Below are 12,944 nucleotides of genomic sequence, written 5' to 3' on the forward strand. Positions count from 1 at the left end.
TGAAGATCGCTTTGCACCCTTTGGTTGGTAAGTACAAAACTGGATAGGAATGAACTCTAATGCATGTCAGAGGTAGAAATGTATAGTGATGGCCTAAAAGCGGTTAGCATGTGAAAGTTAGGAGCTTGAGGCTAAGATATGTGTATAATGTAGGGTTTTAGTGGCGGCTAGAAGGGGGGTGCAGATTGTTAACTTTCAAGGGTCGGGGTTATTAACTTACAGAATGCAGTAAAGTTTCATTAGGATTTAGAGTTTCAAGTATTGTTTTAGCTTGGGAAAAAGGAATAAAATTTTTCGCTTCTTTTCCCCTACTTTGCATGCAGGTTAGACATAGGCAGTCGTCTTGGAGGTAAAGAGAAACAATTATTTCGTCGAGATTCGGAATTTATACTTATAGGCAGTCGTTAAGGTTGGAGACAAAACAATTGTATCTATTCAGAAAATAGTCCTAGTGATGCAGCTAAGATCACTGTAGATTTCAATTATAGTAACAGTTAATTATAAGCTATATCCAGTGGTTTGGTAGAGATATCAACGAGGCCTCTTTCTTTACACAAGCGAGCATATGGCAATTGTAGATATTAAGTATATTACTTAAAGTTCTTCTGACTTCTATGGTAGAAAAAATAAATCTGCGTTTGTGTTAATTTCAGAAAATTTATCCTGCCTAATGGTATTTTATCTCTAGCCTTAGTACAGAGCGTGGAAGTAATCATTTAAACTGGAAAAGAACGTGGTTGAGTTTTTCGGGGGGGGGGGAGTTTCAAACTAAGCAAAGTAAAGAAAACAAAAAACAGAACAAAAACAAAAAAATATTTATCATTCAAGGGAATGTTAAACGTGAAAAATGATATTCATGAAAATTATAAAATGCATGCTGAATAGGCGTGGGAGGCAGTATAGTTTTCTACATAGGGCTCAGAGTCAGAGTAGGAGTCAAAGATATCAAAGTAGTTAGAGTTGGAGTCGGCATTCTAGGAGTCAAATTCGATGTTTTATCATCACCCTCCACAAGAATATTGTTTCTGCCGTTTTTTGTTTTATTTTACTGTAGTCGAAGTTCTCAGAAATCAAGGGGCCCACGACCTGGGGTGCCCTGTATATGTTCGCATATGTTGGAACAAATGTGACTTCCATGCAAAAAAACACCAAATACTTCACACGAATGTGTTTTCTCTCTTATTTTAATTTTCTTCCTATGAAGATTGTACTACTGGGTATGGGGCAGTAAACCAGCTGCCAACATTGCCCTGGTTTTCATTGAAATCAACCGCGAGCTCTTTTTAGTATCCTCATTGTTCCCTTACGTGCAATTGTCTGGATCTCTTTTGCATTTGGTTCATCAGGAATATTAGTAGAGTAAGGCTTCAGATTCTTCTCCAAAAGCACTGTGGTACCTATAATAACTGGTATGATTGATATCTCTTTAAGATTCCAGTTTTCATATACATATGTATGTGTTTGTATATGATACAACAAAGCTGACTTGTATTCAAAATGAGGACCACATACTTCATAAGTATGTGGTTTTAACATGTGTGGAACCAAATGTGACTTACGTGAAAAGAAGAACCACATAATTAAAAAGAATGTGGTTTGTTTCCTGTATGCGAAAACATGTTGAAACAAATGTGACTTTTGTGTAAAAAAAGCACATACTTCAAAAAAAGGTGTTTTTTTTCTCCGGTATGTCTTAACATATGTTGCAACAAAGTTTATTTATGTGTAAAAGAAGCAACAAATAGATCACAATATTGCCGTTTGTCTCCTGTATGTGTTCGTATATGCTTGAACAACGTTGATTTCTCTGCGAAAGAAGAACCACATACTTCACAACAATGTGGTGTGTCTCCTGTATGTGTTAACATATGTCGCAACAAATGCGACTTCCGTGTAAAAGAAGAACCACATACTTCACAAGAATGTGGTTTTTCTCCTGTATGTGTTTGCATATGTCGCAACAAATTAGACTTCTCTGTAAAAGAATGACCACATATTTCACAAGAATGTGGTTTGTCTCCTGTATGTGTTCGTATATGATTGACCAAAGTTGATTTATGTGCAAAAGAAGAACCACATACTTCACAAGAATGTGGTTTGTCTCCTGTATGTGTTCGTATATGACTCAACAAATCTGATTTTTGTGCGAAAGAAGAACCACATACTTCACAAGAATGTGGTTTGTCTCCTGTATGTGTTAAGATATGTCGTAACAAATTCGACTTCTCTGTAAAAGGAGAACCACATACTTCACAAGAATATGGTTTTTCTCCTGTATGTGTTCGTATATGTCGCAACAAATGTAACTTCCGTGCAAAAGAAGCACCACATACTTCACAAGAATGTGGTTTGGCTGTCGTGTGTGTTGTCATATGTTGCAATAAATGTGACTTCTTTGTAAAACAGGAACTACATACTTCAAAAGAATGTAGTTTGTTTTTCATATTACTTTGCATATAGTCAAACAAACTTAAGTTCAATGCGAAAAAACACAATTTAATAAAATTATTAGTCTATAGTATATGTTCAAATGTTCCACAATAAAAATGACTTTTCACTAATGAAAACAACCTACATTTATTAAAGAATTTTCGATTTTCTTTTCTCTTTGTTTCTATTTTATTTAACCGTTAGTATTTGATACACCAGATTTTTACCAAAAGATTTATCTTGTTTCGCCTTAGACTTCAAGTTTTCTTTTATAGTAAACACATGATTTTTTTCATAAGTATTTTTCGTGCATTTTTCGATTTTTAGTTGATTATTTTATCAACTCTAACTTGTATTGATTTTAATTTTAAACATTTGTATTTTAAAAATGTCTATGCATTTTTGTTACATATGTTAAAGGATTCATTCACGTAACAAGTATTGAATGTTTTGAACTACTTTGCATCAAATTGTATGTCACGTGTTTCACAAGTCTATGATTTCTCTGCTTTCTGATATTTTTTCAAAATTTGTCACAGGTTTCTCATATCATCAAATGAATAATTGATTTCTGTTGATTGCTGCAAAGTCTGAAAATATAAAATGTATATATCAAATAGATTTCCTGCGATAATATTTAATTTTGAAAAATTCTTATAAAAATGTCAACAAATTATTCATTGTTAAAGAACAAAATATAATTAATACTTTTCATGTAATATTTGTTTGTAAACAATATATAATTAGTGCTTCTCTGTGTGATACTTATTTTAAACAATCCACAAATTGTTATCGCTTGTAAACAATATATAATTAGTGCTTTTCTGTGTGATACTTATTTTAAACAATCAACAAATTGTTATTGCTTGTAAACAATATATAATTAGTGCTTCTCTGTGTGATACTTATTTTGAAAAATCCACAAATTGTTATTGCTTGTAAACAATATATAATTAGTGCTTCTCTGTGTGATACTTATTTTAAACAATCAACAAATTTTTATTGCTTGTAAACAATATATAATTAGTGCTTTTCTGTGTGATACTTATTTTAAACAATCAACAAATTGTTATTGCTTATAAACAATATATAATTAGTGCTTTTCTGTGTGATACTTATTTTAAAAAATCAACAAATTGTTATTGCTTGTAAACAATATATAATAAGTGCTTTTCTGTGAACCACTTATTTTAAACAATCAACAAATTGTTATTGCTTGTAAACAATATATAATTAGTGCTTTTCTGTGTGATACTTATTTTAAACAATCAACAAATTGTTATTGCTTGTAAACAATATATAATTAGTGCTTCTCTGTGTGATACTTATTTTGAAAAATCAACAAATTGTTATTGCTTGTAAACAATATATAATTCGTACTTTTCTGTGTGATACTTATTTTAAAAAATCAACAAATTGTTATTGCTTGTTAACAATATATAATTAGTGCTTCTCTGTGTGATACTTATTTTAAACAATCAACAAATTTTTATTGCTGATAAACAATATATAATTAGTGCGTTTCTGTGTGATACTGATTTTAAACAATCAACAAATTGTTATTGCTTACAAACAATATATAATTAGTGCTTTTCTGTGTGATAGTTATTTTAAACAATCAACAAATTGTTATTGCTTGTAAACAATATATAATTAGTGTATTTCTGTGTGATACTTATTTTAAACAATCAACAAATTGTTATTGCTTGTAAACAATATATAATTAGTGCTTTTCTGTGTGATACTTATTTTAAACAATCAACAAATTGTTATTGCTTGTAAACAATATATAATTAGTGCTTCTCTGTGTGATACTTATTTTAAAAAATCAACAAATTATTATTGCTTGTAAACAATATATAATTAGTGCTTCTCTGTGTGATACTTATTTTAAACAATCAACAAATTGTTATTGCTTGTAAACAATATATAATTAGTGCTTCTCTGTGTAATACTTATTTTAAACAATCAACAAATTGTTATTGCTTGTAAACAACATATAATTAGTGCTTTTCTGTGTGATACTTATTTTAAACAATCAACAAATTGTTATTGCTTGAAAACAATATATAATTAGTGCTTCTCTGTGTGATACTTATTTTGAAAAATCCACAAATTGTTATTGCTTGTAAACAATATATAATTAGTGCTTCTCTGTGTAATACTTATTTTAAAAATCAACAAATTGTTATTGCTTGTAAACAATATATAATTAGTGCTTCTCTGTGTGATACTTATTTTAAACAATCAACAAATTGTTATTGCTTGTAAACAATATATAATTAGTGCTTCTCTGTGTGATACTTATTTTAAACAATCAACAAATTGTTACTGCTTGTAAACAATATATAATTAGTGCTTCTATGTGTAATACTTATTTTAAACAATCAACAAATTGTCATTGCTTATAAACAATATATAATTAGTGCTTCTCTGTGTGATACTTATTTTAAACAATCCACAAATTGTTATTGCTTATAAACAATATATAATTAGTGCTTTTCTGTGTGATACTTATTTTAAACAATCAATAAATTGTTATTGCTTGTAAACAATATATAATTAGTGCTTCTCTGTGTGATACTTATTTTAAACAATCAACAAATTGTTATTGCTTGTAAACAATATATAATTAGTGCTTTTCAGTGTGATACTTATTTTAAACAATCAACAAATTGTTATTGCTTATAAACAATATATAATTAGTGCTTTTCTGTGTGATACTTATTTTAAACAATCCAAAAATTGTTATTGCTTATAAACAATATATAATTAGTGCTTTTCTGTGTTATACTTATTTTAAACAATCCATAAATTGTTATTGCTTGTAAACAATATATAATTAGTGTTTCTCTGTGTGATACTTATTTTAAACAATCAACAAATTGTTATTGCTTGTAAACAAAATATAATTAGTGCTTCTCTGTGTGATCGTTATTTTAAACAATCAACAAATTGTTATTGCTTGTAAACAATATATAATTAGTGCTTCTCTGTGTGATACTTATTTTAAAAAATCAACAAATTGTTATTGCTTGTAAACAAAATATCATTGTAGTTCATGTAATACTTATTAAAAAGTCAAATTAGTTATTGTTAAAGAAACAAAATATAATTAGTACTTTTTCATGTAATATTTGTTTGTAAACAATATATAATTAGTGCTTCTCTGTGTGATAGTTATTTTAAACAATCAACAAATTGTTATTGCTTGTAAACAAAATATAATTAGTGCTCCTCTGTGTAATACTTATTTTAAACAATCAACAAATTGTTATTGCTTGTAAACAATATATAATTAGTGCTTCTCTTTGTAATACTTATTTTAAACAATCAACAAATTGTTATTGCTTGTAAACAATATATAATTAGTGCTTCTCTGTGTAATACTAATTTAAAAAAATCAACAAATTGTTATGGCTTGTAAACAATATATAATTAGTGCTTCTCTGTGTAATACTTTTTTTAAACAATCAACAAATTGTTATTGCTTGTAAACAATACAAAATTAGTGTTTCTCTGTGTTATACTAATTTAAAAAAAAAATCAACAAATTGTTATTGCTTTTAAACAATATATGATTAGTGCTTCTCTGTGTAATACTAGTTTTAAAAAATCAACAAATTGTTATTGCTTGTAAACAATATATAATTAGTGCTTCTCTGTGTAATACTTATTTTAAACGATCAACAAATGTTTATTGCTTGTAAACAATATAAAATTAGTGCTTCTCTGTGTAATACTAATTTTAAATAAATCAACAAATTGTTATTGCTTGTAAACAAAATATCATTGTAGTTCATGTAATACTTATTAAAAAGTCAAATTAGTTATTGTTAAAGAAACAAAATATAATTAGTACTTCTTCATGTAATATTTGTTTGTAAACAATATATAATTAGTGCTTTTCTGTGTAATACTTATTTTAAAAAATCAACAAATTGTTATTGCTTGTAAACAAAATATCATTGTAGTTCATGTAATACTTATTAAAAAGTCAAATTAGTTATTGTTAAAGAAACAAAATATAATTAGTACTTCTTCATGTAGTATTTGTTTGTAAACAATATATAATTAGTGCTTCTCTGTGTAATACTTATTTTAAACAATCAACAAATTGTTATTGCTTGTAAACAATATATAATTAGTGCTTCTCTGTGTTATACTAATTTAAAAAAAAATCAACAAATTGTTATTGCTTGTAAACAATATATGATTAGTGCTTCTCTGTGTCATACTAGGTTAAAAAAAATCAACAAATTGTTATTGCTTGTAAACAATATATAATTAGTGTTTCTCTGTGTAATACTTATTTTAAATGATCAACAAATGTTTATTGCTTGTAAACAATATATAATTAGTTCTTCTCTGTGTAATACTAATTTAAAAAAAAATCAACAAATTGTTATTGCTTGTAAACAAAATATCATTGTAGTTCATGTAATACTTATTAAAAAGTAAAATTAGTTATTGTTAAAGAAACAAAATATAATTAGTTCTTCTTCATGTAATATTTGTTTATAAACAATATATAATTAGTGCTTCTCTGTGTGATACTTATTTAAAAAAATCAACAAATTGTTATTGCTTGTAAAGAAAATATCATTGTAGTTCATGTAATACTTATTAAAAAGTCAAATTAGTTTTTGTTTAAGAAACAAAATATAATTAGTACTTCTTCATGTAATATTAGTTTGTAAACAATATATAATTAGTGCTTCTCTGTGTAATACTAATTTTAAAAAAATCAACAAATTGTTATTACTTGTAAACAATAGATAATTAGTGCTTCTCTGTGTGATACTTATTTAAAAAAATCAACAAATTGTTATTGCTTGCAAACAAAATATCATTGTAGTTCATGTAATACTTATTAAAACGTCAAATTAGTTATTGTTAAAGAAACAAAATATAATTAGTACTTCTTCATGTAATATTTGTTTGTAAACAATATATAATTAGTGCTTCTCTGTGTAATACTAATTTTAAAAAAATCAACAAATTGTTATTGCTTGTAAACAATATATAATTAGTGCTTCTCTGTGTAATACTTATTTTAAACGATCAACAAATGTTTATTGCTTGTAAACAATATATAATTAGTGCTTCTCTGTGTAATACTAATTTTCAAAAAATCAACAAATTGTTATTGCTTGTAAACAAAATATCATTGTAGTTCATGTAATACTTATTAAAAAGTAAAATTAGTTATTGTTAAAGAAACAAAATATAATAAGTTCTTCTTCATGTAATATTTGTTTATAAACAATATATAATTAGTGCTTCTCTGTGTGATACTTATTTTAAAAAATCAACAAATTGTTATTGCTTGTAAACAAAATATCATTGTAGTTCATGTAATACTTATTAAAAAGTCAAATTAGTTATTGTTAAAGAAACAAAATATAATTAGTACTTCTTCATGTAATATTTGTTCGTAAACAATATATAATTAGTGCTTCTCTGTGTAATACTAATTTTAAAAAAATCAACAAATTGTTATAACTTGTAAACAATAGATAATTAGTGCTTCTATGTGTGATACTTATTCAAAAAAATCAACAAATTGTTATTGCTTGTAAACAAAATATCATTGTAGTTCATGTAATACTTATTAAAACGTCAAATTAGTTATTGTTAAAGAAACAAAATATAATTAGTACTTCTTAATGTAATATTTGTTTGTAAACAATATATAATTAGTGCTTCTCTGTGTAATACTAATTTTAAAAAAATCAACAAATTGTTAATACTTTTAAACAATAGATAATTAGTGCTTCACTGTGTGATACTTATTTAAACTAATCAACAAATTGTTATTGCTTGTAAACAAAATATCATTGTAGTTCATGTAATACTTATTAAAAATTCAAATTAGTTTTTGTTAAAGAAACAAAATATAATTAGTACTTCTTCATGTAATATTTGTTTGTAAACAATATATATTTAGTGCTTCTCTGTGTAATACTTATTTTAAAACATCAACAAATTGTTATTGCTTGTAAACAAAATATCATTGTAGTTCATGTAATACTTATTAAAAAGTCAAATTAGTTATTGTTAAAGAAACAAAATATAATTAGTACTTCTTCGTGTCATATTTGTTTGTAAACAATATATAATTAGTGCTTCTCTGTGTAATACTTATTTTAAAAAATCAACAAATTGTTATTGCTTGTAATCAAAATATCATTGTAGTTCATTTAATACTTATTAAAATGTCAAATTAGTTATTGTTAAAGAAACAAAATATAATTAGTACTTCTTCATGTAATATTTGTTTGTAAACAATATATTAGTGCTTCTCTGTGTAATACTTATTTTAAAAAACCAACAAATTGCTATTGCTTGTAAACAATATATAATTAGTGCTTCTCTGTGTAATACTTATTTTAAAAAACCAACAAATTGTTATTGCTTGTAAACAATATATAATTAGTGCTTCTCTGTGTAATACTTATTTTAAAAAACCAACAAATTGTTATTGCTTGTAAACAATATATAATTAGTTCTTCTCTGTGTAATACTTATTGTAAAAAAATCAACAAATTGTTATTGCTTGTAAACAATATATAATTAGTGCTTCTCTGTGTAATACTTATTTTAAAAAATCAACAAATTGTTATTGCTTGTAAACAATATATAATTAGTGCTTCTCTGTGTAATACTTATTTTAAAAAACCAACAAATTGTTATTGCTTGTAAACAATATATAATTAGTGCTTCTCTGTGTAATACTTATTTTAAAAAATCAATAAATTGTTATTGCTTGTAAACAAAATATCATTGTAGTTCATGTAATACTTATTAAACAGTCAAATTAGTTATTGTTTAAGAAACAAAATATAATTAGTACTTCTTCATGTAATATTTGTTTGTAAACAATATATAATTAGTGCTTCTCTGTGTAATACTTATTTTAAAAAATCAACAAATTGTTATTGCTTGTAAACAAAATATCATTGTAGTTCATGTAATACTTATTAAAAAGTCAAATTAGTTATTGTTAAAGAAACAAAATATAATTAGTACTTCTTCATGTAATATTTGTTTGTAAACAATATATAATTAGTGCTTCTCTGTGTAATACTTATTTTAAAAAATCAACAAATTATTATTGCTTGTAAACAATATATAATTAGTGCTTCTCTGTGTAATACTTATTTTAAAAAATCAACAAATTGTTATTGCTTGTAAACAAAATATAATTGTAGTTCATGTAATACTTATTAAACAGTCAAATTAGTTATTGTTTAAGAAACAAAATATAATTAGTACTTCTTCATGTAATATTTGTTTGTAAACAATATATAATAAGTGCTTCTCTGTGTAATACTTATTGTAAAAAAATCAACAAATTGTTATTGCTTGTAAACAATATATAATTAGTGCTTCTCTGTGTAATACTTATTTCAAAAAATCAACAAATTGTTATTGCTTGTAAACAATATATAATTAGTGCTTCTCTGTGTAATACTTATTTAAAAAAAACAACAAATTGTTATTGCTTGTAAACAATATATAATTAGTGCTTCTCTGTGTAATACTTATTTTAAAAAACCAGCAAATTGTTATTGCTTGTAAACAATATATAATTAGTGCTTCTCTGTGTAATACTTATTTAAAAAAAATCAACAAATTGTTATTGCTTGTAAACAATATATAATTAGTGCTTCTCTGTGTAATACTTATTTTAAAAAACCAAAAAATTGTTATTGCTTGTAAACAATATATAATTAGTGCTTCTCTGTGTAATACTTATTTTAAAAAACCAACAAATTGTTATTGCTTGTAAACAATATATAATTAGTGCTTCTCTGTGCAATACTTATTTTAAAAAAATCAACAAATTGTTATTGCTTGTAAACAATATATAATTAGTGCTTCTCTGGTTAATACTTATTTTAAAAAAATCAACAAATTGTTATTGCTTGTTAACAATATATAATTAGTGCTTCTCTGCGTAATACTTATTTTAAAAAACCAACAAATTGTTATTGCTTGTAAACAATATATAATTAGTGCTTCTCTGTGTAATACCTATTTTAAAAAACCAACAAATTGTTATTGCTTGTAAACAATATATAATTAGTGCTTCTCTGTGTAATACTTATTTTAAAAAACCAACAAATTGTTATTGCTTGTAAACAATATATAATTAGTGCTTCTCTGTGTAATACTTATTTTAAAAAAATCAACAAATTGTTATTGGTTTGTAAACAATATATAATTAGTGCTTCTCTGTGTAATACTTATTTTAAAAAACCAACAAATTGTTATTGCTTGTAAACAATATATAATTAGTTCTTCTCTGTGTAATACTTATTTTAAAAAACCAACAAATTATTATTGCTTGTAAACAATATATAATTAGTGCTTCTCTGTGTAATACTTATTTTAAAAAATCAACAAATTGTTATTGCTTGTAAACAAAATATCATTGTAGTTCATGTAATACTTATTAAACAGTCAAATTAGTTATTGTTTAAGAAACAAAATATAATTAGTACTTCTTCATGTAATATTTGTTTGTAAACAATATATAATTAGTGCTTCTCTGTGTAATACTTATTTTAAAAAATCAACAAATTGTTATTGCTTGTAAACAAAATATCATTGTAGTTCATGTAATACTTATTAAAAAGTCAAATTAGTTATTGTTAAAGAAACAAAATATAATTAGTACTTCTTCATGTAATATTTGTTTGTAAACAATATATAATTAGTGCTTCTCTGTGTAATACTTATTTTAAAAAATCAACAAATTGTTATTGCTAGTAAACAATATATAATTAGTGCTTCTCTGTATAATACTTATTTTAAAAAATCAACAAATTGTTATTGCTTGTAAACAAAATATAATTGTAGTTCATGTAATACTTATTAAAAAGTCAAATTTGTTATTGTTAAAGAAACAAAATATAATTAGTACTTCTTCATGTAATATTTGTTTGTAAACAATATATAATAAGTGCTTCTCTGTGTAATACTTATTGTAAAAAAATCAACAAATTGTTATTGCTTGTACACAAAATATCATTGTAGTTCATGTAATACTTATTAAAAAGTCAAATTAGTTATTGTTAAAGAAACAAAATATAATTAGTACTTCTTCGTGTAATATTAGTTTGTAAACAATATATAATAAGTGCTTCTCTGTGTAATACTTATTTTAAAAAATCAACAAATTGTTATTGCTTGTAAACAATATATAATTAGTGCTTCTCTGTGTAATACTTTTTTTAAAAAAATCAACAAATTGTTATTGCTTGTAAACAATATATAATTAGTGCTTCTCTGTGTAATACTTATTTTAAAAAATCAACAAATTGTTATTGCTTGTAAACAATATATAATTAGTGCTTCTCTGTGTAATACTTATTTTAAAAAAACAACAAATTGTTATTGCTTGTAAACAATATATAATTAGTGCTTCTCTGTGTAATACTTATTTTAAAAAACCAACAAATTGTTATTGCTTGTAAACAATATATAATTAGTGCTTCTCTGTGTAATACTTATTTAAAAAAAATCAACAAATTGTTATTGCTTGTAAACAATATATAATTAGTGCTTCTCTGTGTAATACTTATTTTAAAAAACCAAAAAATTGTTATTGCTTGTAAACAATATATAATTAGTGCTTCTCTGTGTAATACTTATTTTAAAAAACCAACAAATTGTTATTGCTTGTAAACAATATATAATTAGTGCTTCTCTGTGCAATACTTATTTTAAAAAAATCAACAAATTGTTATTGCTTGTAAACAATATATAATTAGTGCTTCTCTCGTTTATACTTATTTTAAAAAAATCAACAAATTGTTATTGCTTGTTAACAATATATAATTAGTGCTTCTCTGCGTAATACTTATTTTAAAAAACCAACAAATTGTTATTGCTTGTAAACAATATATAATTAGTGTTTCTCTGTGTAATACCTATTTTAAAAAACCAACAAATTGTTATTGCTTGTAAACAATATATAATTAGTGCTTCTCTGTGTAATACTTATTTCAAAAAACCAACAAATTGTTATTGCTTGTAAACAATATATAATTAGTGCTTCTCTGTGTAATACTTATTTTAAAAAAATCAACAAATTGTTATTGGTTTGTAAACAATATATAATTAGTGCTTCTCTGTGTAATACTTATTTTAAAAAACCAACAAATTGTTATTGCTTGTAAACAATATATAATTAGTTCTTCTCTGTGTAATACTTATTTTAAAAAACCAACAAATTATTATTGCTTGTAAACAATATATAATTAGTGCTTCTCTGTGTAATACTTATTTTAAAAAATCAACAAATTGTTATTGCTTGTAAACAAAATATCATTGTAGTTCATGTAATACTTATTAAAAAGTCAAATTAGTTATTGTTAAAGAAACAAAATATAATTAGTACTTCTTCGTCTAATATTTGTTTGTAAACAATATATAATTAGTGCTTCTCTGTGTGATACTTATTTTAAAAAATCTACAAATTGTTATTGCTTGTAAACAAAATA

The 12,944-nt window shown here is 24.6% G+C and overlaps 1 long non-coding RNA gene across 1 annotated transcript in view; it reads right to left on the minus strand.

The window, feature by feature from the left end:
• Positions 1–800: 800 nt before the first annotated feature.
• LOC145270728 (uncharacterized) overlaps positions 801–12,944 on the minus strand; it is a 57,446-nt gene continuing 45,302 nt past the window's right edge. Inside the window, exon 2 of the long non-coding RNA XR_013865539.1 lies at positions 801–3,020. This is a non-coding gene — a long non-coding RNA (uncharacterized LOC145270728). The remainder of the gene's footprint in view (positions 3,021–12,944) is intronic.

The sequence above is a fragment of the Euprymna scolopes genome, chromosome 46 (assembly GCF_053919585.1).
Source record: "Euprymna scolopes isolate OS-2025 chromosome 46, ASM5391958v1, whole genome shotgun sequence".
Lineage (NCBI taxonomy): Eukaryota > Metazoa > Mollusca > Cephalopoda > Sepiida > Sepiolidae > Euprymna > Euprymna scolopes.